Source organism: Accipiter gentilis, chromosome 17 (genome assembly GCF_929443795.1).
Source record: "Accipiter gentilis chromosome 17, bAccGen1.1, whole genome shotgun sequence".
Classification (NCBI taxonomy): domain Eukaryota; kingdom Metazoa; phylum Chordata; class Aves; order Accipitriformes; family Accipitridae; genus Astur; species Astur gentilis.
Genome location: NC_064896.1, coordinates 7,186,816 through 7,213,801, shown reverse-complemented (window position 1 = coordinate 7,213,801; position 26,986 = coordinate 7,186,816). Strand labels below are relative to the sequence as shown.

Here is a 26,986-nt window from a genome sequence, read left to right as displayed (position 1 = left end):
GTTGTAACTGTGCTTTTTTCAGATTGGAGCTAGTAATAACTCGTTTAGCCTTCTACAGCTCTCCACAGCAGGGGTAACGCCAGGCACAAGCCTGCATGTCCTAGCTTCTTGCATGAAGCTCACCTGCTGAATTAATATATTTTCCTTTCCAGTTTATCTTGCATTTCATGGGCTTCCTGAGAGTAGTATTCCTCTCAGCCTTCACCAAAGAAAAAAAAATGGAAAAAAAAAAACAAACCAACCAACAAGTGTCATGGGCTTCTTAGCTGTATTGTTTAACTCAGCCTCTGGTTTTCTAATAGTTGGCTACTGCAGGAGTCGAAGCTATTACACAATGGGGAAAATGAGGAATTTTGGTGTATTTCATTAATAGAAGAAGAGAGCGCTACTTGTGGCTAATTGCAAAAGTGACCAGAAACAAAGCACTGATGGAGTGCTCAGGCAGCAAGGCGCTGCCTTGACCAAGTGCTAGTATGGGCTGCGTACCATCCTGCCCCATGGAGAACTCATCCTTCTGCCATGGTCCAGACGAGTTTGCCCTAAAGATGTACTCGCAGGACACAGATGGGTCAGTGATGTTGCCTGCAGGGCACAGCAGGTTTGTAGGACTGAACAAACCAAATGAGGAATTTGAAGACAATGAAAACAATAAAAAGAAACTTTTAACATGCAAATTCCATCTCTGCTCCTTGATAATTTTACTCTGCAAGCTATTACACAAACTGCTTTTGGTCTCATTAACAATAAAACAGAAGCAATTAAGCAAAACGCAATAAAACTTAAGCAAAATAAAATTAAAACAGACTCCAAGATTATTGTATCATCTCACTAAAATGACAAAATGACCTTTCAAGCTCACATCACAAAAATCTGCCAGTTTGCTTTGAATACAGAAGCGAGGAGAAGAAATGCTACAGAAATCGTCTCTATACAAACAACGTCTCTCACTGGGACTGGAGGTCGCTGGTAGCTGCGAGCTGCATTATCATTCATCCCCATGCAGAATTACAGTCCAAGCCCACAATAAGGCTCCCTCTCTTTATACAGGCATAGCAAAGTGGGGCAATGAAGCATCCACTCCTGAATGCATTTGCACCTTTGTGTATATCTACATATACATCAAACTATGCAACAACACACAATGCTCAATCAACTCATTGCTTTAATTGTCAAAACAGAAACAACTGCTGAGGTTTTACCAGTTTTGGTTTGCCATCCTTTCAGTGTCAGTATATACATACACCCAAACGGACAGCCTTTCCTCCAATGACTCAATTTTTTTTCCTGATGAATTGATTTGTGCAAGATTACACAGGAGTTTCAGTTTTCCAACCTTCAGATACACAACAGTTCTGAAAAAACAGGTATTCTTTAAGCAACATGTTCCTGAGAAGGTAGAACTGGGCTACAAAGTGCCTTGTAAATGCACTGTCCCCCAGCCCCCAGCCTGCAAGGGAAGCAGCTCAGAGGTGGCAAACAAAACCCTGACCTAACACCTGAAGACAACACGATGGTCTGCCTCGTGATCCAGCCACCTCCACCCACCCTCACCCTCACTGCACACGCACTTCCAAGGCCTTGCAGACAGAAGGGCATCTTGCCGTTGGTTTCTGTAATCCATTGCTGTTAGCAGAGGAAGATGTTCTGACAGCTGCTACTGGCTGACACACGGGAAACAAACCAGAAACCAGCCAAGCTGGAAGCAGGAGCAGCTACTGCCCGAGCCAAGGCTCTGCCATTGGCAGATGTAGCATCTCGCATCCTGTCTGGATGGGACGGAGAAGGACCTCTGCCATAATTCACCAATGGGTGGCAGGTTCATTTCTGTAATATATTACTGGCAGCCCAACTCTGGTGTTCATACTTTCTTTTGGCTAGCCCATACATACTTACTTTTTTTTTCTTTTAATGTTTTCTGGTTTATACTTAAAAAAAAATAATCATTAAATATCTATGGGTTTTTGTCATTTCCTTCTCTGAGAAAACAAAGTAAATTTACAGGGCTTTAGCAAACGCTTGGAACGCACCAAGGGCTGCATCCTTCCAGAGTTTAAATGCCAGTCACTGGTAAAGGTGAGAAGCATTTGAAAGGCAGCCAGGAAAATCTGGAGTATCACATTCGACATGTACAATACTGAAATAAGCCAAAAGCATGCAGGCCACAACCTCCAGAGCTCCTCGCAGAGACGACTGACTGGCCTGCTCACCACAGCATTCTCCCACAGCTTCAGCAAAACTAACACACTCTCAGCAGAAAGTTTCCACAGAAAACATGAAAAGCTTTGCCCTCTCAGCTTGCTGATTTTTTTCTCTCTCCTCAAGGAAAGAAGAGAGGGATCAAGGCTGCCCTGCCGTGAAGCTTGCCATCTCTCTGGCTTTAGGAAACACAGTGCTGACACAGGACCAAAGCTGAGGAGCTTGCTGCTGAATCAACCCCACAGCTCTGCCTTGCTAAGCCATCGTCCCAGGGAGCTGCAAGCACAGAAGGGAGGAGACAAGAGGAAAGCACTGATCATACACAAAGGGAGCAGAAAGAAGTCACTTTTGCCCAATAAACTGCAATATCAAGGCATGTCAGAATGAACCTATCTGTCCTTAATTCTAGACCCCTCCTCTCAGAAAAACCCAACCGCAAAAGCCACCATAAAACAGAGCAAATGCACAGCCACACTGCACACTCATATGACATCCCTGGTGATGGGAAGCAAACAGCAGTGGGCAACCTCCCCTGCCTGCCCGGCTTCAGTAAAGGTTGTGTGCTGCTGCCTCCAGCAAAAGGATTGAGTTATAAACCTGGTATAAGCACAAGAGCCAAACAGAGCCAAGGGATCAGAGTTTTTCATTGCAGGCTCTTGCTATTGGTTTTGTAACTCTGGTAGGAGCTCCGTTGGAGCAGACCCATTTCTCATGCCACCCAGAGGTCATGCTACTTCCATGCTACCCAGGGTGAGTTACCGGTCTGCATAACTGCAGTTTGCCCAGAGGCTCAGACCCAGAAGAAAGCAGCTTTCTTCTCCATATAGCAAAAAGCAAGCTTGTATTTTTTGCCTCGCTTCCTTGGATCATGGCATACTGGGTGGGTAATCCCTGCTGCTGTGAAGAGTTTGCATCACTTCAGGTCATGACCTCACCGGATCTCACTGGCTACATCAGGATCTGGAAGACGCTGGTATTTTGCTAGAGGTCTGCAGGGAAATCCAGGCGGAGATTCAGCAGACGGCTTCCCTACCCAGGAGGAGCAGCTACATCAGTGCCCCCAGGCCAGGAGGTTGGCTCAAGTTTGTGATTGAAATCTGAGGACCGATCATTAAAGAGCCTATAAGCCCTTCTGGGCAACCACAGCCTGAAATTCCCACACTCTGTTGGACAGGAGGGTTTCCTTTCCTTGCTGCCCTGCAATACTTGTGCAAGGTTGCTGCATGCTCTCGCCCAGCTGCTCTCTCCCCATGCACAGTATTCCAGCATCAGAAGTGATGCATTGAGTTAACCAAGTTCCTACATGCTCTAATATCCAGTAAGGATAGAAGATTCTATAGAAATATAAATACATTATTAATTCTCTGAAATAGGATGATGCAAAAGCAGGATGTAGATGGGGGAATTACTGCATCTGTCTGCAGCCCCTGACAAGAAAAAAAACAAACAGTAAGAGCTCTTCCAAAGTAGTGCGTTACTTTCTGGACACAGCATCAATACACAATGCTGTTTTATTCCTGTCTGTATGTTATTTAACCAAACACAAAGAGGAGATGCTGAAAGATTTCTGTTTAAGTGATAGTGAAAAAAACCCTGGAATCTCAGTGGAAAAAATTCAACAAGCAAACTTCCCCCACCGATTCAGGACCAAAGACAATGGAGTTTTTCCTATCCTCAATGAAAAGAAAGCCAGAAAGAGAAGAAAATGGTCCTTTTATTCCCTACAGCCAAAACCAGCTTCTGATCCTATCACCAGATTGGCAACCTCCTATTTACAGAAACAGTCTTGACTCGTTGGCAGCATACATTGAAATTCATTTATATTTTGTCACATAACAGAAATGGTGAAGAAAAAAAAGAAAAAGAAACCCATATTACACACACTGAGCAAGTGCCTGCTTGTCCCCAATGCCACCCTCATCTTGAAAACTTCCTTGATAAAGACTTTGCTGTGTTTTTGTTCCATGGCGGGGGAATTGGTAGAAGAGTCAGTTTAATCAACACAACTTTTCTCAAGATAAATATTTTCTCAGACATTGCGGAGCTGCTGAAACACCATGCATTGGCAGCTGGGCAGATGGAAGCAGATCTACCAATGAACTCAGAACCAGCTGCAATAGATGGTGCAGCTCATTTAATTTCTCCTCCCCAGCAACGTGCTTCAAACCTCACTTTGAAAGGATAATATATATATTGCAGATGTCTGTCCGCACACACACACACACACATATATGTACATTAGTGATTCCAAATTACAAGCTGCACAGCTCTTTGCAAACAGCTATGAAGGGTGTGAAGACACGTCACTATTGGAAGACCCTGGTGTTCCTCAGCCCAATGGCGTGGAGGTTCAGAGGGAAATGTCACGTTTTAGAGTTCTCATACTGCCAGTAAAGGCCAAGCCAAGTCACAAAAAGCAGAAATAATTTTAAATCAAGATATACATTTGTTTAACAGGAAAGAAAGAAAAAACATGACTGAGTTTGGAGGGAATGTTGTTAGCTTTGTAGGAAGAAAAGAATCAAGTCTGGACAGTGTTTGCTTCCTTGTCATCACAAGCTCTACAAAACTCCCTTGTATGCACATACAAAAACACACCTTATGCCAGTGAAACGAAGGGGCATTTAATGAGAACCAGAATGTGTTTTGGTTAATTTCCAGGTGATTGGCCTCTTATTAACAGATACTTCTTGTAGATGAATGCAAATATTTATGTAGGAACCCCATCGGTTGTATATACACCTATTTCTGTTTTTTCCCCTCATAAACCTGTTCCTTGGGAATCCACAGCACCAGCAGTCACTGGGAGAACGAGACAAAACCCAGAGCAGGATTTTCCATGTCTTCACCACTCTAGACAGGATCTCCTCCACACCAGAGAGTCTCCACTCTTTTAGATCCGATTGGATTACAGTATCAATCAAAAATTCCCTATCCCCAACTCCTACACAGGGATGCAGCTAGACCAAATATTCGCTCTAGCATCTGCTGCTTCCAATGGACTGTTGTGGCTCTATTGGAGAGCTAAGGTGGTTTTGGATGGGGAAGCTGCTCTCCACTTTGGTGGGACAGATTTACTGAGCGTATAGCAATGGGGCAAGACAAAGAACAATTCTTTACCAAAATGAAGACCTGGAGACTTCTGCCTGTGCCTGAGATATGACAGGCATTCCTAGTTTTAAAAGTCAATTTAAAAACCAAGAAGCCTGGTGCTACCTTGTCCTTTTCTTGCTCTGAGTCTCCAGGCTGCTTCAGACAATGCTACTTCCTTACATTTTCCTTCCCTTTACCTCTGTTAAGGTTTGAGAGCTCCAAACAGGAACAAACCTCAGGATGAAGACCTGGCGTACAAAGCCATACAAGTCCACCACACCACCTAGTCCGACAGCTGTAGGTCATGCATGGACTTGGAGTGAAGGACAAGCAGGAGGAGTCACCCCAGAAGAATCTGCTCTATGAGACTTCCAGCTTCATCCCACTCCCAATCAACTGTGCAAAACCATCCAAACTTCACAGCATGGGAATGGCCTTGGTCTTCTTCGTTTGGGGCCACCTGAATACGTCAAAGGAAGAGCTAATGTGTGAGATTTCTCTTTGCTACATCCACCTGTTTACTTTTGTAAGGCAGTTACTTAGACAACCTGGTATTCATGAGAAGCAACTCAAGTTTTGTGACTTTTATTAGTATTTCATTGGCCACTGAAATCTGTCCAGTGAAGGTACCTGCAGATGGAGCTGATGAATTGAGACGTGACACTGAGAGCCACCATTTTTTGTCAAAAGCAGATGGGAAGTTACAGAACTTACTGCAAATCAAAGGGAAGGGGATCTTGTGTATGGTCTAACCTTCTGGCAATATTTCAGCAGAAACTGTATATGCTGCTATCATATTCACAGACTGGATAATTTATCCTAACTTACCAAAGCTGTAAGCAAAATGACATCTTAATGTACATCAGAAGAATAAGACCAGTGACACAAACTCCACTTTCTAATCCTAATAGACTTATGGAATTTCCTTCTAATAGCTAATGAATTAAGAATCAACCAATTATGTGTACATTTATTATTATGCTTCTAATGAAATAAAGTGTGAGTTTCTGTTTAATTAGAAATGAGCTCACACTGGTGACCAGAGACACCTTTAAAATATCTTTGAGCACTTCACAACTGAGCTCATCAGGGCTTTGAGTTGGAATAGCATTAAGGAAATGATATGAAGGTCAAACATTAAAGATTTCAAGGCAAATAAATATTTTTCAAAGCCTGGTCCCAGAGCCCCAGCAAAGAAGGTGGATATATCTCTGTGCCTAGTCATCCAAGAAATCTGAGATCACATTCCGTCTGCTTAGCACAGAGCCCAAGAGAAACTAGTTAGGCTTTAAAACATTTATTTGGTGATATTTTTAAAAGATTTTAAATGTCTTTGGCAAGAAAAAATGGACAAAGATTTTCATTAACACTTCCAACCTGATTGTTTTCTTTAAAAGCAGGTTACCTTTTTTCTAAGAAATTAAAATAACAGATCTTAAACCTGCAGAGAACCTAGATCCAGAAACTACTCATGTGCTTCAACTGCTGATCCAAAAAGTCTCCTGCTTTGCAAAGCCTCAGGAGGAAGAATGCTTCAAAAAACCTCACCTAAGATGAAATCTCTAACTGATTAAACAGCTAAGAGATCACAAAAACCCCTCATTATTTTAATGCAAGCAAGAAATTCTTTGGTCAAAGACCACACTAGGTACACATCTGAACTTTAGATTAAGTGGATCCTTTAAAAATAACAACACTTAAAACCATCAAGTCGACATCTGTTGGAAAAACAGGTCTTCAGCCAGTGGTTCATCTCTCCTCCTGACTATGCCATAGCAGCATGAGAAATAACAATATAAGTTTATGAGCGTACTGACAACCCAATTTTTGTCCGGATGCTTTGGTTAGATCTAGTAATCCTCGCATCTGGATTCACAATAGGCTCTCCTGGCGTATCCCAGAGTAGCAACAACTTTTTGCAAAATACCATGTACAAAGCACAGCACTAAACCTCTAACCAGCAAGCCTTCATTTAAAGGGCTACTGAAAACAAGCCACAACTACCTCCACCTTAATATAAAGACCACGTCTATTATTCACTGCAAGCTATTTTTGCTGGGTCCATGGACAGACAACTGCCTGTTAAAACTACCCTGTACAGATAAACCAAGTGTTGTAACAAGACTTCTGTCTCTACCTTCCCTTAAACATGCAAAACAATGTTTGTAGATGAGGCAAGTCTGAAATTGCCTCCAGTCTCTTTAGGAAAGGTTAAAAAAATATATTAAAAAAAAAAAATCTATTAAGGGGCCAGCATTCCTGCTTTATGCCTGAGCATTAGCAGGAAAAAAAAGAGAATAGCTACAGGCCTTGACAGGAATGAAGCAGACCTTCATTTACTGGTGTAGGTCTGTTTTATGGCTGCTGTCTCTGCAGACACTACTCACTGGCTTTAGGCGGCAGATAGCAGAGACTGTCTTTTGTCTGCTCGGCAGCTGAACAGGACAGTTATGTCAGTACAAGCATAAAACAGTGGGGGACAGGTTCAGAAAAGGTGTTGGATGAGGTTTCTGCATGCCCCTGAACAGACGGCTCCAGTCACATCTTGTTAAGGAGGGGAACTCAGAGATCTCTCGTTAATGTAACCAACAGCAAGGCTAGCTCTGGAGGAAGAGATCTTGTCTTTAAATAGACCAGCTAATACAGTCGGAAACACCCAGATGAGCTTTCAGCCACACCAGCCCTGTCACAGATCAATAATGCTACAACTTCTGCAAGAGCAAGTCATTAAAAGAAAAAAGCAGCTCTCGCGCTGCCAGGGTGGGAAAATGAGGTGCAGCAGGAGACGTGTCCCCCGTGGCATGGTATAAAAGGGCAGGTAGCTACTAGACTGTCTGCTTTTTCTCCCGCTCACCCCTTGCTCAGCAAGTCAGTCTGCAAGATCAGTAATTCTCTCCGCACGTTTCCTTTCGGTTGCGATCACGGGCTCTGGGTGCCTGGGGTGTGCCCCGCAGCAGGGGGCAGGATGTGGTCCCACACCTCCTGTGCATGCTGGCTTACTGGTGCGCAACATACAGCACCCCAGTCACAGCCCAGCACTCGGAGGGCTCGGAAGCCCTGCAGAAAAACACGTCATGAAGGTTGCTTAGGTTTCCCCCAACTCCTCCACCACCTCGGTAGCTGCCCACAAGCCGCCCAGGAGTTTCACTCCTCCACTTCCAGGCTGCAGCTAGTGAAGAGCACTTCTGTGCATGCCTCCCAACACACTCACTGCATCACCCGTGGTTCCTCCATCATGCCGGGCTGCAGACCAGAAGGTGGAGCTGCAAGAGTGGTGGAGACGCAACCACCTGATCTGAGCTGGGGTCAAAGATGCTGAATCATCCTTCGAGCTTCATAAAGCCTATCAGACCTGCTCACCCAAAACCAACAGGGTCCAAAGCTGAAGGAACCCAAGCAATTAAGTGGCCATCTGGGTAGGAGCCCTTTTCTGAGGAACGTGAAATTATAACCTTGAGGTTTCTGCTTTGCAAAATTTTCTTCTTTGAGTCTTTTGCATTCATTCATGAACAACAGGACTGTGGGGGAGGAGAGCCATAAATACGGCCCTGCTCTTGTAGCAGAGAGAGGACGCTTGGGCAGACAAGTAGAAATCTGACCACATACCCAAAAAGAGAGAAACATGCTTTCCCCCTCCCTGCCCTTTTTTTTTTTTTGTCCTTTTCTTTTTTTTTCTCTCCTAAAAGTCAGTTTGGAAGATACTGTCCCTTCCCACAGCAAAAGTAAGTGGCATCCTTACAACCAAACCTGGAGTTTAAGAGAAGGATCCCAGAAATAAATAAAAAAAAAGATCCTCCAAAAAAGAGGGAAGTTCAAGCCTGGATGCAAAAGTGTTAAATTAAAAATACATGAACTGCATGATAATTACACAAGAGCTTGTTTGTTTTCACCGTGAGCTTCTGCACAGCTCACAGACCAAATACTATGACCTGCAGGGGCTCCATAGGCTCTTTTGTGATGCCAAGTCCTAAAGCAATGAACTGGTCTGCAGTTAGTCCAGCATTTGTTTGGGGAATTCCTATTCTTAGCCCTAGACTGAAGAGCAAACAACATTCATGCTGACATTTATGGGGCACTACACATAGAGAATTTCAGGAAAACAATTATACTGTAGTCAAGGCCCTTGATTTTTTGGAATAAGCATTTCCAGGAAGATCAAAAGCTCAATTTTCAAAATGTGATGCCACAATCTCACATGGTCTTCAGAGATCCTCAAAAGTTAAGACCAGAAGACAGCATGATAAATGATAAAGCCTGACCTCCTGCTAAACAGAGGCTGCAGAACCTGTCAGACATTTCTGCATTAAGCTCATTCCTTGCCCTTGAGCCTCAATTTCTCTTATGAACATAGAAAACAGTCTTGATTTAAAGACTACAAATGGTGGTAGAAGAAGCAGTTCTCAGTTAAGATGTTCCAGTGATTGATTTCTTCTCTGCTAAGATTCTGTTCCTTTTTTCTAGGCTTACTTTGTCTAGCTTCATTGCCCAAACCCTGCATCTACAAAATTAAATACTGGACTTTTTGTTGTTGTTTTTGCTCTTCGAGGAGAAATACCCTGATGATCACAAGCCAAGAACAGATCTTTGTGGGCCCTTGCTAAAACCAGCCATATATGTTGTAATTCCCCACCTACAATTACTACTTGAGACCTATTTGGGGTAAGAGAAACATACTTTAAATTTTAGACCTTACACAAACCAAAACATAGAGAATTCTTGGAAACATGCTTCTTTTTCAATCAGCCTTCTATACATCTTACACAAACTTTCTAGCTGCAACTGGTTTTGCGGTCTGCAGAGGCTGACTGTGACACTGTGGAATGACTTTTGATGAGCAGCAATGGTCAGGAGCCAGAAACCATCATAATTTTCTCTGGTCGTAGAGACCCTATGGTGCTGAAGGTCAAAGTGAAATAAAAATTAAAAAAAAAAAAAAAAAAAGAGGTATTTCTATTCTTTGCAAACTAGTTGACATTCCAGTACCCCCATCTGGCTATCTGCCAATGGCAAAATTTGTATTTTTTTTCCTGTAGCACCAAGATTTTTAAAATGTTATTCTTAAATACTGTAAACAAACAAACAAAAAGATTATTTTTTTCTTAGCAACTGCAGGGCTTAATAATCACAGAGTGCATAGTACCCAAGACTCAAAGTTCAACACAAGGCAACCATCAGCCCCTGCAGTTTCCCCATTAGCTCCCCAGTGCATGGCTTGAGGACTGCGTATGTGGGCTGTTGTTTTTAAAGCTATGTTCCAGTTACTTAAAGCAACAATAAATCTGCAGGGTTATTATAGCAATTTAAAAAGTAAACCTAACAGGGAAGCAAATTTGGTAGCTGTTCTATCTGGCTGGCAGATTGAACAGAGCCAAGCTGCACACCCTATTTTAGGAGGGACTTAGAGCAAGGTCAGCCATTAAGACCAGCTCTGGAGCCTCTTCCCCCAGCAGCATGGAGGAACTGGTTTACTAGAAGACACTGCATAAATATTTTGCTGAGCTGCAAAAGGAGGAAGCTTCCCCAGCCCCGGGCTGACATGTGTCATGATGAGTTCCCAGGCACAATGCTCAATGAATGCTATTATACGAAAGGGTGTTTATTTCACATTGCAAAGTGGTTGCCAGAACACACAATCACGCGTCTTACCCGACGGCCCTGCAGGCTGCCACGGAGAAACTCCTCTCCGAAAGAGAATGAGATGATTATGTTGGGATTAACACTTTGGCGGAGGCAGCGGGACTTCCCCCGGTCCCTGCACCGCTTCAACCCCTGACCAAGCAGCACCAGGGGCACAAACGTTGCCATTGATGTCCCCCCACATCCTGGTGAGCTATGAAAAATTTCAGTGCTGGCAGGTGAGACGGGGGTTCTTCCCACTTCTTCACTGGTGACATTATCTCACCTACTCACCGGCTTTGATGCTCTGCAGATGATCTCGTTCCCTCCACCGTGAGGCAATGCAAGGAACAAACTTCTCTGAAAGGGCTGCACTGTAGTGCTGGGCAGATCTAATCAAGACTTGAAGCGTTTTTATTTCCCTGGGGTATTTCATTTTCACTCCAATTGTCATTTTCTTAATGAAGACAAATGAAGGAAACACCAGAGTAAAAAGCCTGTATCCTTGCAAGTAAAAACAATACGCCTCTGCTCAGCCTCAGCAAAGGTCCTGCCTTGCATGCTTTTGCCTTGATAACAATTCTGATTTTCTTTAACTGCTTTTGGACTGGGTGACTGCTCTCTTCGAGGCAGCCATTACTGAAATGCACTGTAAATAAGATCAGAATTAGACCTAATTTGACCCTCTGCTCCTATCCCTACTGCCAGTTCGAAACACCATGAATTTATCCAGCAGCATGTTTTAACCCAGGATCCCAAGTCCAACACGAGCGAATCCCAGACAGCTCCACAAAAATAGAAATGCATCATTCCTGTATTACAGCTGAAACACAGGATCCTGGAAAAGTGTTGAATGACAAGCCAGTATTAGAGCTGAGCCCAGACGTCCTGTTTTGCCTCCTTTTATCATGATAAGCTTCTCTTTTTCCATTCTAAAGAACCACGCTGTAAGCAAGCAATGATATTTTTCTCCCATTTCCCATGCAGCAATCTTTCCCTTGAATTGTGTGGTGAAGCCTCATCACTTCTTCCAGGAGGGAAAGAGGATCACTGTCTACTTCACTGCAACATGCTGCAGGTTAATACCACCATAGAAAGCTCTAGGAAGCAAGAGGTCTTGAGGGTGCTGTCAAGCTCTGAAAGGCATAGTCATACGAGAAGGAGAGGAGGTGGAAGATTACAGACTAGCACCCAATCCTCTGATACCGAGAGGGCTTTGACCTCAAAGAGAACAGGATCAGACTGTGGGTTTATGTATATCATCCTACAACCTTTTATTTCTGTGATCTGCTTTCCTGTTGTTTAGCAGTGAGATGTGCACATCTCTCTATGGCCAGGGCTTTTTGGCCATCTGTGGTACACAAGGATACCAGTACAGTCATTGCTTTAAGTAATAACTCTCCTCTATGTCTCTCCATGAAGTATTAATGTTTTGTAATACATTTGCACCACAGGACAGGTCTGGAGGAGAAGAAAAGTCACATTTGCAACTTCTGCGGGACAGGCTCTTCTCTTGCGTGCATCAAGTTTGGTACAACATCACCCTGAAACACGACTGGGCATCTCAGATGCGAACAGGTCTTCTTCAATTTGTGCTTCCCTTTGCTGAGGTGCACCACCAAGAGGACAGGACACGCTGGCTGGTTCTTGCAAGAGGAAGGAGCCAAGTACAACCTGGCTTCTAGCAGGGAGTTTGTTAGTGCTAGACCCATTGCTGGCAGCACAAGAACAAGTTTTCTGGGTGGACTAAAGGTGACCTTATGTCTTCCACGATCCTAGATCGCTCATATGAACACCCTACAGGAAGCAGCGCTTTCTCTTTTAGGCCCACGGTGGCAAATCCATGGCCATTGGGTCACCTACTGCCTATGAGACCTGCTGACATGGACCACAAGCAGACACAACCAAGCCTACTGCTGCTGTGCTCCAAATCAACAGGAAGAGCAAACAATGGCATACCTTCAGCGTGGTGATTATTTGTTCAGTATTGCTGTCCCAAAGCTGGTAGGCTGGAGATCACTGTTCTTGAGGTATTTGGCCTTTCAAAGACACTTCAGGACAACAACCTTGAGATCCTGCCGCTCTCACGGACATACAAGAACCACCGTTATTGATAGTAATTCCAATAGTCTATTCGGGGGACTTGAGGCATTTCTGCTCCCTTCAATTCTTTCCGTTCTTTCTCCTTATTTCACATTCATTCCTAAATCATTTCTAAGTGTGCACTAACCCCAGGGGATGACACATCTTGGCGTTCGACAAGAGGCCAAAGGTTTTCTTTGTGACCTGCTCACATGGTTGGCTGGGCAAGGGTGACCATGAAGTAGCTCAGCAAAGAAGACTTGTTCTTCTTAATGTTAAAAAGAACAAACCTGTCCCACATGCTGTGAGCTACAGCAAGGAAGCTGTTCCCCCCAAGATGTGGAGATATTTGGTGACACTGTGGGAAGGCAGAGTCATCTGCTTTCTATATACTTCTGCAATGCCTTCCTCCATTTCACCCAATATCTCTGGCTCTTGTACTTCTTCCTTGTAGCTCTGAGCACACACAAAAAAAATGTAAATCTCCACCTTATTTCCCAGAGCAACCATCTCTTTCCTCATTACTTCCCTTTGTCATTATTTCTCATTTGATGTGACAATGCCACCAACTCTCCAAAGCACTGTGGGACACTGTCCACATACAGAATGTGTTGTATTAGGTACTAGACACCTCCAGGAGAAAGAGTTTGTCCAGTGTTTAACATGACGCTTCAGCCTTAGGGGAAAAGCCAGCAACCACAGAGCTAATCGGAAAAGTCCTCGCGACCGCGTAGACCTTCATGTATGATCAGCAACTCACCTACGTTGTTTCACCCCAGGGTAAAACTAGTAAAGCTCATCTTCTTTCTATGAATCATCCTAAGAAAACAGCCCCAATTAAAATATAAAACATTGCTGCCACAACACCAGCTTGTGCAGGAATTTATTTTTAGAAGCAGCTTAAAATAGAGTGTGTGTTACCTTGTTGAAAAACATCGCCTCTCTATTTTGGTAAAGGATGACATAAGAGCAGTGATACACACTCCTGTGTGGAAAGGCACTTCACACCCTGCACCAGAACTTCTGCATGGCACCACGCTGAGAGAAAACACTAAAAAAAAGAGGGGAGGAAGTCCAAAATTGGTCTTAATGCCCCACTGCCAACATAATAAGACACCAGGGCTTGAAGAGAGGAATGTAAAGAGATGAGGCAAAGAAGATTTTGGAAATAACAGCATATTTCCCACTAAAAACTGAAAAGAAAAAGCTGCGTTTAACTTTGCGGAAGGGTTTTGGTTTCTGACAGTCAGCCACGGGTCTGAAACAGTCTCTGATGCAATGTGGACTCTTGACTTGAAATGCCATTACCGCTGTGAAACCAGGCCTTGATGCAAAGACTTGAGGATGTATCCTGATGTGGCACCTCCAGTACACTCTTCTGCACCAGTAAAGTAATGGAAAGGAAAACAGCCCTTGGCAGCAGCATGCATCCCTGCACACATGCACCCCCAGCACCAACACCGTGGGGTGCCCTTTCCCCAAAATAGGCTCCAGCTGACTCCTGACACAAGGACTTGAGAGGACATCACATCCTCAGATGTTTCACTAAAAACCCTTGTGGATAATAAAATCTCTGCCAAGAGCAAATACTTGTCCACAGGCTGTGCTGTGTCCTCTCTGCACCTCCTTGTGCTCCTTGCCCTTTCGTGAAAGGACTTGGGAAAATTCATCAATGAAGACACTGTTGAATCCTAGCAAGATCAAACGTGATGGATAGACCTCAAAAACTCCAGAGGTTCGCGGCACTGTGAAACCAAGTAAGAAAAGAAAAGTTGAAAGCTGAATTAAACCAAAAGGGAAAACAGTAGCCACATGAGGTTTGAAAGTGATGAAGAAGAGACTCCACAGAGAAGCCTCTGCCAGGGCACACGGCCTCTGCCTGTGGCTCCACAACATCAAACCTTCCCATTTAACTGATGAAGACATAAAGTAATGGTCATAGCATCCACACAGCTATTTTTATAAGGAATATCTTCTGGTCTTTCAGACTTGTAAAAATCAAAGCCATCTTAATATTTTGATTGAAGCTTTCCAAGGAATAAATATGAAATGAGAATAGAGGGATGAATCTGATGGGAAATTACCTTATTTGACAGATACTGTTCTGCAACCTTCTCTATACATGGATACATATGGGCAAGCACATATGCAATGACATACAGTTTTGTTTTGTGAAAATCTGAACAGCTTTTCAGAAATGGAAAACAGTAAGAGAAAGAAGCAGTAAAAAAAGTGATGGGAAAAGTCAGTGGCATACGCAAGTGAGAAAAGATATGGCTTTTGGTGAGACACACAAGTGGAAAATTATGGAAGGACTGTTCCAGAGGGAAAAAGCCACACGTAGGACAGGGCAAGGATGCTCCACAGACGTGGGGTTTTGGTTATACCAGACGATCAGGAGCAGAACGAGGCTGCTGCCAGAGGGGAGATTTGGTACAATCCTCAAAAAAGAAGCTGCAAGAAGAGAATAAACTTGAAGACATTAGCACAGGGGGTAGCTGGGCCACCTACAGATGGGCAATACGGGAAAGGTGACAGGAGAGGGATTTACTGACAACAAAAGATGTAAGAGGAGATGGAGAACTAATGGATGGTTCTAAATGCTGGATGTAATATAATTCTCCCCAAAAGCCCAACCAGCCATAGATTTATTTATTCATTATACATTGCACGATGTGAAACACGTAAAAAATATTACTAAAATTCATAAAGGTTTTAAACAAAATTCTTTAGACATGTTGTTTTTACTTCACATAAATAAAAGCCAGACAGATAAATTAATCCTAATTAATCTGATTAGGATTACTGTAGCAGTAAGAATAATTTACTGGTACTGTAAGCCTTTTTCCCCACTCTCCAAAAAGAATTCCCTTTGTGCACCTGCTTTTAACACCACCATACTAGATAGCACATCCAAATATAATTCCATTATGGTCAGGAGAGGTTTCATCCACTCAGTGAAATGCAATGAATAAATACAAAATCATTCACATTATGTACTCTCTACAGTGATATTTAAAGCTTTTCCCCCCGAGTAAATCAGTTTTATGTAGTTAAGAGTCCTTGAAAATATCAGATTGCAAGTCTTTGTTCACAGAACTTCATTTCTTCTCAAATTCTTGTAACTTTGGGAAAGACATACAGGTCACAGAGGAGGGTACTACAAATCAGAGTTTCTCATACAGGCTCACTCTATGAGCCTAACACAATACTGGCCTCCTGTGCCTCAGTTTCCCTATTTGCAACATGGGAATAGTATTTCTGGCCCTATGACACAGGTGCTGGAAATCCTAATTCACTATCACATCTGTGAAGTCTGAAGTGAAAAGCAAGTAGAAATTCTTTTTCCTGTTTAAGCTTAAATATCCACAAACAGATGTCACAGAGGAGACGAGGTTTGAAATCAAGAGCTATTCTGACAAACACATATAGATTTAGGTGCAGCTGACAACAAAACCCAGCTTTATACTCCTCCTGAGAGAGAAACAAGAAACTAATTCTCGTCTGAGTTCATTTGCAACTAATTACCTTTGGGGTCCGTTCACTGTTTTTGTTTTCATTTCTTATTTGTTAAACACTGACAGTTACAGGGACATAAACAGGGCCTGGCCACTCTATCTTCAGTCTCCACGGGCAGCATCTGGCTCTGCCCATTATAAATATAAGCTTGGTCTATAAAGCTTCATTTATCAGACCCCATGGAAATTCATAAATCCTGGAATACTACACCCTTCACTATCTCCACCAAAATGAACCTATGTGATAGTTCACTGATACAGAAACGCAGTGTTTGAGCCAGAGGGCAAAAAACCAAGCAAAGGACATAGACCATCTACTCAGACACATACCTGCTGCCACCCCCAGCAGGTCCAACACATCCCCACCATCACCCCCAACTGCCTTCTCAGTTTGTAAGTCATGAAACAAATCGTGTTTGCTTTTCTTCCCTCTGGGTCTCAGCCCCAAACGCTCCTTAATAACAAGTATTTGCTGAGCAAAAGGGCAGCTATGAGGTGCGAACAGAAGGCGGGTTTTCCATTGAGAATGCAGGAAAAAAGAAAACTGTAACAAATACATAGGAAAAAGTTGACTTGCTGATTTTCCAAGAAAGCATAGCTTCTACTCTTTCAAACTCCTGGCCCTGCACATAACTGGTCTTGTTCAGGCATCAGTATGGTAAATAAACTTATTTCTCATGACAAAACTTCAAAGGGGCTGATGAAATCTCTTGGTTTGGGATACAAATCTCATTGTCCAAGGGAGTTGCATTGCCTTTCACACCTTTTGAAAGGCAAATGCAGCATTGCAGGATGCTGCCACAATGCACACTGCCAAAGGGAAAGACGTATCGAGTGGGTGTCCAAGGTGTCCTAGCTCTAGCATAATTCGGTATCTTTGTAATTGGTTTGAATGATGGAACATAGTATGCTTACTAAAATTGCTGCTGATACCAGGCTGGGACAGGCTGCAAGTACTTCGGAGGCCAGGATTAGGATTCAAAATGATCTTGATAAATTGTAGAAATGGTCTGGAAAAAAAAAAAGAGAAAAAGAAAAAGACAATTCAGGAATGATGGGTGAACAGTGCTAAGACAGGAATAATCAATGACATGGTCACAAGGGAAATAAATATCAGCTCATAAAGGTTTTGGTTTTGTTTTTTTTTAAAGGATCTCAGGATTACTATGGATCACAAACTGAACAGGAGCTGAACGCAGTCACAATACTGCAATAAAACCAAACATCACACTGTGATACATAGAGAGGTGTACTGTTCACCAGATACGCAAAGGGAACTTTTCATTTACGTAGCACTACCGAGGTTCTGATAACAGACACTGCATTTCAATAAAGTTGTAGAGAAAGTCCCAAAGCAGATAACAAGAATGATCAGAGATCAAGAAAGCACAGACTGAAAAATCACTGAAAAAATCACATTCATCTGGACCAGAGACGACAGGGAGGCATCATAATGGTCTTCAAACACATCAAGAGGGCCACAACAGAAAGAAATAAACTATCTTCCTGGCTTGTCAAGGGTAGCACAAGATGTTGTAGTCTTAAATTGCACCAAAGAACACAGGTTAGACACTAGGAAGAATCTCCTGACTGAGAGAAGAAAAGCACTGAGATAGAAATTGAAGGACAGCTGAGGGCCCTCCAACATTTAGATGAGAAATGTTAAGGCACTGTCCATCAGGAAGAGGCATGGAGGAGATGGCTTTACCTTGAAGTCTGAATTTTCTTTGTTTCAAAGGGTAAAAAAAACCTTAGGAATCAACCCAATGACTGCCCAACTGAACCTGCATAACCCAGCTGTTAATTAATTAACTACATTATAACAGTTGAGGCGATGGCCCCATCTACCACATGATCCATGCAGGCAGTCCATCTTCCCCAACTGCTGTCTATCTACACAGACCACGTAGGGGAAAGAACTATTATTACATCAAAATTGTGGAGAAGAAACAGAGACTTGAAGAGACCAAGTCATGTGCCAATGTCATACAGAGGATCTGCCACAATAAAAGAAGAGCCCTGTCCAGTGGCATAATCTCAAAATGACCCTTCTACTTGGGGAAATATTAAAGTATATTCAATAGAGGTCTCACTCAAATATTTGCAAATGTCCTGCTTGTGGCAGTACATAATAGGATCTCAAAACAGTTTTATTTTTTAACAAATCTGCCTTCCCACATGGCATGCAAAATATTTGTTTGCAGGTGAAAGACTGCAACATAAATGCTTAGAGCACTAATTTCTCATTAGAGGTAACCTGCACAGAATAACGATGGTGCTGGAGGGCAGGAGTTTGATGGCTGATGAGTGAAAGCAAATATTTTTAGCAATTTTCATCGAGTGCAAAAATAGATTTATAATAAGCTTCTCTCCTAGTCTGGCAGGTTGCTGACAGCCACAGCAGAGGCTGCAACAGGCACCTCACCTGGGCTGGCAAAGGGTCGTACAGCTTCCTTCGAGTGGCAGGGGGACAGTTTGGTCCAGCCTCACCACCAAGCCACAGAATCTTCCCCCTGCACACCCAGTGAAGAGGCAGTCTCTGGTCTGTGCAGAGATCTTCACCAATGATCTCAAGAGAACAAAAGGGGCTCACTGAAGCCACTGATAGCCCCCAGCATCGTCAAGCCCACGCTGCCACCTCGCTGTAGATAAGGTAGGAAAATTCAGTGCCAGAACAGGCATTACAGATATTTTTAACAGAAGTGAATTTTCATTTTAATAGCAAAGTTTAAAAAAAAAAAAAAAAAAATAGAGAGAGCATTTCAGAAGCACACAGTGATGCTAGCCAGTGCAAAACTGCTCTGGAGTTAGCAGAGTATTACTGTCGTGTCACTCCTCTACCGCTGAGGCTTCTCCAGGGCATCTCTAATCACAAAGAGCAGCTGAAATGCCAATGGAAATAAATGTTGGCCTTGCCACCTTGCTAATGCATAAACATCTAAACAGATTTCCTTTAGCACTCTCTTTGACAAGCTGAATCTCCAGCCTTTACCCCAATTTAGTTCAGAAGAATCCTATGAAACAGCAGGCAGACTTCTGCTGATAAGCTACATCAGTCTTAACTGGGAGGCATCTGCCCCTTCTGGGTTTTGAACAAAGAATATCAGATTAAAAGGAAAAAAAAAAAGCAAAAAAAAAAGCAGCAGTCCAGGCACTTGAGATAAAGTAGCTGTTATCACCCTCTCTAACAAGGCTGTATGCTTTCTATCTCCAGGCAATGACTCTGTGAAAGTAGTTTGAACACAAGTTAAAAATTCATATCCCAGCCAAGCTGTGCTTCCTAAACCAGAGGAGGGTCAGAGCTGCTATGACCTCTCTCTGGAAGGCAGTCGCACTACCAGATACACCAGGCAGCTCACTGCTCTGGCCACCCTCTTCAGACAGGGAAGGGCCTTGGTTCTTCTCCTTTCTTGTTGAATAAAAGCTTGCAAAACCATTTAGATGAAAAATCTCTATTTGGGGTTGAAAACAACTTTGTAAATCACACAACTAGTCTAGCATGGAGACGTCTGGCAAAGTCTCCTTTGCAATGACTCTGAACAGGGTGATAACATACCATCTAGCTCTGCTTTCTGACAAAGTAGTGGGTTTCTGCAGTGCTGCTGGCAGGATTTCACCCCATCTTCCCCCACCAGTGCTGCATCCCGAGCAGACTTACAGGACAAAATGCAGCCAATTAAATGAGCAACTGAAAGCATCCAGGGTCTTGGTTTAGCAGTTGAAAACAGGTACTAGCAAAGCTTTGGTTCTCAGGAGGTAATACAGCACTGAGGAACTAAATTTTTGTAGTGGCTATTCACCCACTAAGAAGAAAAAAAAAAAAATATATTCCACCATTTATGTGCTATTTCACCCTGCTGACAGGAAAGAGCTGGAAAGGGCCATTGCTTCTGAGCTCAATTACATCCGATGCTTCTAAGGGTGAGGGAAAAGAGTACTTCATGAGCCAAAACCAAAAAAGTTAATATATTATACTGCAGCAAGAACACAGCATCTTCAAAGCTTTCCCTCCCCACACCCTGAAGTGTGAAATCAGAGATATTTTTTTTTTTCTCTCAGTAATGCTTTTTGCTCATTTCCTGCCTGGCCTCATACTCTTATAACAATGAATCAGGATTAATTAACATCAATGTCAAGATTAAGATCATGCCTAACCAAGACTTTCTTGTCATCTTCTTGGGAATTAAACTAAAGCCCACGTAATGATGGACTGACCACACTGCCAGGTTGGGCTAACTTTGTTCATCCATGGGGAGCTGGTGCTTTCAGGTGAAACCAGCCTGCCACTTAGCACAAATCTCTTGCTTTGGGGAAACTCAATCTCCCCAAGCTGGTTCTCTGTTTTCCATGCACCTCTTTTAAACCCACCATCACCATTTATTTTCACATTCCCAGGCAGGAAGCAAGAAGCCACGCAGAAGCCTGAAGCCGTGGTCTGAGGTGAATGAGATGCACTTTTAGCACAAGATATCGCAAGGCACAAACAAGTATAAAAAAAACCAACAAGTCCAGCAGTCTACGGCGCTCTGAAATCAGTGATTAGCAGCTGAGAAGGAAATTTCTCTGGATTCTCCTCCAAATGTACGCCTCTGACCATATCAGGCTACGTATTCTCATAAGGTTGCTCACTATCAATTAACCTATGAACTTCCAGGCAGCTTCTTGTAAGACCAAGGACACCAGAAGGTTTTGTCATTTTCATCTCCTGGGCATTTGCTCAGCAGGCTACTGCATGTTCAAACCAAGTATTTCGGCAAAGAGGTGGTATGAAAGGGTGGGATGCAACCCCATTAGTCACCTTCCTGCAGGGGACAGGACATGCCTCCTCAGCCCAGCAGCTCAAACCTCTCCAGCCTGGCAGGGACCCATCAAACTGCCTCCCCAGCCCAGACGATGCAGCCCATAGCTGCAGCACCACGAGCACGGCGGTGTCTTGACTTGAAGACCCTCAGGAGATCTGCAGCCCCCCCGCTTCCCAAGTTTTGTATACACATTATAAACACAATGTTCTCAAAAGAAATCTGCTGTCAAGCATGAAATAGCATCTATGGCCGTTTCTACAGCTATTCATTCATCTTTCCCACAGACGTATCAACAGCCTATCAAGAGCAACAGAAAAATTATTCATGTGGCACATTTCTGGTGCTCGTTGGTTTTATTTTACTTCAGTATGGTATTTCAGAAGTTTTTCAAGATGTTAAAAGGCATGACCTTTGCCTTTAGAAATCATTAAGAGAGTCACAGGTATGGGAAAGCGTTAGGCACTTTTAACTTTTTGACACTTCTGCAAAGTAAAAGTGCTCTGCCGAACTAAAGGAAGTGGAGTGAGGCTATGAACTGAGATTGAACCAGCAGTTCATGAGACTTAAGTACAGGCTAATCAGTTAAAGAAAAGAGTGTAAAAAAGAAAACAGAATCTCTTGCAGAACACTGGCCTCCATCTCCGAGCAGTAAACATCATATAGGCAGTTATTTCAGTAAAAAATAAGATGGCCAAACATATGTACTAATGACTCATTTGGATAAAAATCTTTGCTTAATCTTCCCAGAAGTGTGAAATGAAAAATTTCAATTTCCAGCCTCCAGAATATGAATATCCAGGTTCCTCCCAAGAGCGAGCAACCAGAAAGCTCACACCAACCTTCCCACCCCATCAGCAGCGAGAGGAGAGATCACACCTCCTGCAGTTCCCTGCAACAGTCTGTGCCCTGAGGTCCAAAGCAGAAACCAGAACCTTGGGGGGGGGGGGGGGGGGGGTTAAAGCTTTAGCAACCTGATAAAGTTACCCTGTGACAATATGAACTCTCTTTGCTGCAGCGTAGCCAACAGAAGCACATCTCCGCATTGCACATGCTGAAATGCCACAGTATTTTCATCACACTGGTGAAGAAGCTCTGACATATTAGCAATTTCTATGCTACCACTCACTTTCTTCAACATCCTCATCTGAAGGACAACACAAAAGTGTAACCTTGATTAGAGCATCCAAGACTAATTGTAATTTTTAAATTCCACTCATGTCACAGACCCAATCTGTACAAAGCACAGCTGGGGGTTTTTCACCTTATGAGAGAGAAAAAGAAAAAAAAAAAAAGTAGCAATTCTCTTCTGTGCACACAAGTTCTGCTGTACTTTTGCTGGATGACACACCGAAGAACCACAACTGCACAGCCCAAAGGAGACAAACGGCTGATGCAAACGGAAAACAATGCAGCAAAAGGAAGTCATTCTGTAAGGCAATTACTTTGTTCTTTCAGGGGCTTTTTGGGGTATCTTCTTTCCATAGAAAGTTTCCACTACAGTTATTTAAATGAAACTCATGTATATTTTTGTCCTCAGACCTATGAGGCTGCATAGCAGGAGGTCTGCTGAAAATCAGTAAAACAACATGTAATTACGCACAGGTACAGGTTCTTTGGTCAGAAACATAGAGAAAACACAAGGAATGCTCCAAAACAATTAGCAAGTCATTTTCTTAAACTAAAACCTGGGAAGACCTCAAGGTACTATTTAGCAAAGCCACTGGAGATGTTTTAGGGGTGACGAAACTGTCTGCAAGCATGTGAAAGGTAAGAGTCCAAAGGTACCTGCACAGGCACATAGATCTTCATGGGATGGGGCAAAACAGGGAAAGAGAAGGGCTGAATGAACGTTAAGAAATCCCTCCCCCAGGAGTCATCCCATCATTTGAAACATATCAAGGCTGGAGAAACATCTCAAGGCTGGAAAAACATCCTCACACTGTCGGGTTGGGAACACTCCTTTCCAGGATGCAGATTTTCATTGTCATCATCTCTATTTTGGGCTCCAGCAGGCTCAGACATGGGGGAATACACCACCACGCAAGAGAAGTGCAGCCTGGGTCAGAGCTTCAAACCTGAGCCTGAGCCTCCAAGTGATTTTGGGATGTCTGTGCCAGTCTCCAGTGCGCTGCCGGCCTTCCCCCGAGCGTGCAGATGGCTGAATATTAAAGCAGCTTTTGCTTCCTGGCACTGTGCAGCAATGCAGTGGCATGAACACAGCATATAAAAGACCATTTCTGCGGAAGATTTACAATCCACCTTTAAACCCTCTAAAGGGGTTAAATAACGTGGTGAGCACGGGTTTCTTGTGGAAAAATGACTCACAGGAAGGATGGCAACAATGCACTGCTATAAAATATTAAACATAATAGGTCTCTCTGCCCTGGACTGAAAGAATAAAAAACAAGGTAAGTGGACCTGCGTTTTTCTCCTGGTTCTCAAAGTCACTAATGGCCCTCTGGGTCTGTGAACAGATGTCAACAGCATACTGCAGGTACCGCAATTTACTCGCTGCAAATTATTGCCTGGCATTTAATTAAAATTTTATTGTGGCGATTCCCATCAGCTCTCTCCACAGCACCAAACAGAACAGACTGAAGAGAAAAGTGGATCTTTCGGAGCAAACGAGCCCAGTTCATCAATAAAATACTGTAGCTCTGAAAGAGGAAAAGAAAGTGTGTGGTAAGAGGTTTGGTTATCTGACATTTTTTCCCTGCGCAGGGGCCTTGCACTGCTGTTCCCGGCACTGGAGCCTGATTTGAACCAGCCTGAAGTCGGCTGTGGAACAAGTCCAGCACATGGATGGGTCACACAGGATCCCTTTGGGAGCAGAGGATGGAAGAACCAGACTCAACAGTTCACTTGTCCAGCTTAGGAGGAAAGCACTTTTACTACAAAAACCTCCTTATTCACCATTTCATTTCCCGCGTCACAGACCTTTTAGGAATAATCCCAACCTGGTGGGAGGATCTGTTCAGCTCATAGAGACTCTTCAATGATTTGTGCTTTTTTTGCCCTAAAATGATGAATGACCATTCTTGCTCCCATTATAGCAGCTGGAGCCATCAGGGAGCTTGAGGGACCTAGTGCTTTCAGTGGATGAAGCAAAGGGACCAGGTCTGCTCGGTCCCAGACTGCTTCTCTGTGCACTCCACCATGCCCAGATCTTGCATAGTTTCAGCTGGGGGCTGGACAGGAGCACAAGATCACCTTTCTTCCTGCACATTTTTCTGGTGGCTCCTATGAAAGCCAGTAATTACAAGCACAAGTGTAGGAGACTCAGGAGACACAAGGTCCCATCTATCCCAGAGGTTCTGGCAATGATCAGGTGTGCAGAGGTCCCATAAGTGCCCCTGGCTGTAAGGGAAGAAGAAAATCCCACAGGTACCTCATCAGATATCTCCTCCTGGATCACATACACAGTGACCCCAAATCCATGAGCAAAACAACACAGCCAAGGAAGGAAACAGTCACATTCATGAAAGCTGATGCTCAATAGCACCAGATTATCCTAAACCTCAGTGTCCTTCTGCCAGTTGAGGCCACCCTTGATCCTTCAAAAAAGAGGGGGGAAGAGCCAAAAAAACAAGATAAAACATCCTCAGCTCCTTGTGCATTTAGAAAATGGCCCTCCTGATACCTGCAGACATCTGCTCGAAGCCCTGAAGCACGAGACCCAAGGAAAGCAGAGTTTTCATGCTGAGCTGCGAGTGATATGGGATGCCAAGAAAAACAATGGCAACCCCTCTCTGTCCACAGCTGGAGGAAGAAGAGGCTTATGCACACACCAGCTCCAAGCCCAGGATGGATTAACACCATCGTCTGCCCTACAGCTCATAGTACTGAGGAAAACACAGCATTTCAGGCTTAAAACTAAGGGTCTCTGAAGACCTGAAATACCCAGGGCCAAAGTAGATACTAGCACCTTTCTGGAATCTCAGGGGTTAACACAGGCACAGCTGTGCTGCTCTAAACAAAGCTGCAAACCTCTCCCTCTAAAGGTATCTGTTGATATTTTACCTCCCATGCCACTACTCTGGGAAGTCAAGGGAGACAGAGCTAGAATGATGGATGCAAAATTAAAAGCTCAATAAATAATTAATGACTGAGGTCATCAAATTGTATGAATCTGTCCATCTCACTCTCCACTCTCCTGTTAATCAGAGAAGTCTCTGTTTCAATGGTGGGTGAAGTGGTCCTGGAAGAACCATAATTTCTGCACCCGCTGCCATGAAGCTTGTACTGGGTGCCATATAAATCAATAGTAATAAATCATTTGCCAAGTGCTGTAAAGACTTCAAGAGTGTTAAGCAAACAGAATGCCTCCAGAGATCCCAAAATAAAGTGAAAGGCGAGTTTGAGTAACTTATTAAGGTAATTATTAAAATGCATAATCGCAAAACATCAAATATGTATAGCATAGACAAAACCTCCTTTCCTCTTTCCGGTATCAGCCTCTCCACAAATGCCAATGCAAAAGAGCACTCTTAAGTACCACAAATAAAATACAGGGCATACGTGAAAGCTAGCAAACACACCTCACCGCCTGGCCACCGTAACCCTTTCTCTTCCCCCGTCTTCTCCCTCTGAGTTTTGCCCTCAATGGTAAGCTCCCTCAAGCTGGGACCACGCGGCCAGTTTTTTGTGGTATGTGCAGTTTCTAGCATGTGATGGTGTTATTCTGATCATGAATAAGTGGTTAACAACAATGAACACGAATGCCCAGAACAGAAGAAGTTTATCCCACGGCTGATGTGTTGCAAAGCTTGTTGCACCCTTCAAAGACAGGCTGCTGAGCAAGGTGACCTGATGTGATCCAGCCTGTCAGGTCCTTGAGCTCTGACCAACAGCAATAGCATGATTCACTCTCTGGACTGGGTCAGATCAGCTGCTTGACAAGGAATAATGACACCCCCCCAGCATGTCAGGCACAAACAGAGGAGAAATATTAGGTTTATTTCTACATCTAAGGAGAAATTGGGGAAATTTAACAGCTCAAACTGTAGTTTAGTGAGGGTTAATAGCTAATACTTGCACAAAATGCCAGTGCTTCACAGCCCCACACAAGTGCTCAGGACCTCTCTGCTTTGTGCTGCACCTAGGAAATGAGTTTTAAAAGCTCTCCGGAAGTTTCTTCCTGATTTGTGAGCAGTATAGTAACCATATCCATGCAGAAATGTCACATTATCTGTGAGGAATACCATGCTGCTTGGTTAAGCACAGCCGTGCATATCACTCTATTACTGTCTAATACATTACAGTAAGAGAAAACTGCCCCGCACCGACGGTGAGCTGGCAGCAGCAGATGAATGTCCTCACCACTGTCTTTGAACACGGGACAACAGCAGCCTCGGGTGCGTGGGCCGCATGGCATGGGGAGCGCACGCTCCAGCTGCACGCCATCCTCTCCTACACACTGTAGGCTTTTCTCCCCAAATCCCACCTGCGCATCAGGCGTGCTTCACCGCACACAACGGTGTAGAACGGAAACTTCTGTGCGTGCAGAGCCCGGGTGAGACTGCGAGAGCCGGCTCCCAGCTGGAGATGGCTCCTCCACCACCGGCGAGTGCAGGGGTTCTCCCACCCACAGTCCTCCCCCCACGCCATGGCACACAGGAGATGCTCACACATCTCGGCACCATGGCACGTCAGCATCCCAAATCCAGCCTCAGCCATGCA

General features: G+C 43.8%; 1 protein-coding gene across 3 annotated transcripts in view; it reads right to left on the bottom strand.

Annotated features, from left to right (window-relative positions):
• HIVEP3 (HIVEP zinc finger 3) overlaps positions 1-26,986 on the bottom strand; it is a 117,204-nt gene that overhangs the window by 80,899 nt on the left and 9,319 nt on the right. For all 3 annotated transcript variants that reach the window (XM_049820564.1, XM_049820566.1, XM_049820565.1), the window contains exon 2: positions 17,421-17,515. The gene's annotated coding sequence lies outside the window, so the exon portion shown is untranslated. The remainder of the gene's footprint in view (positions 1-17,420; positions 17,516-26,986) is intronic.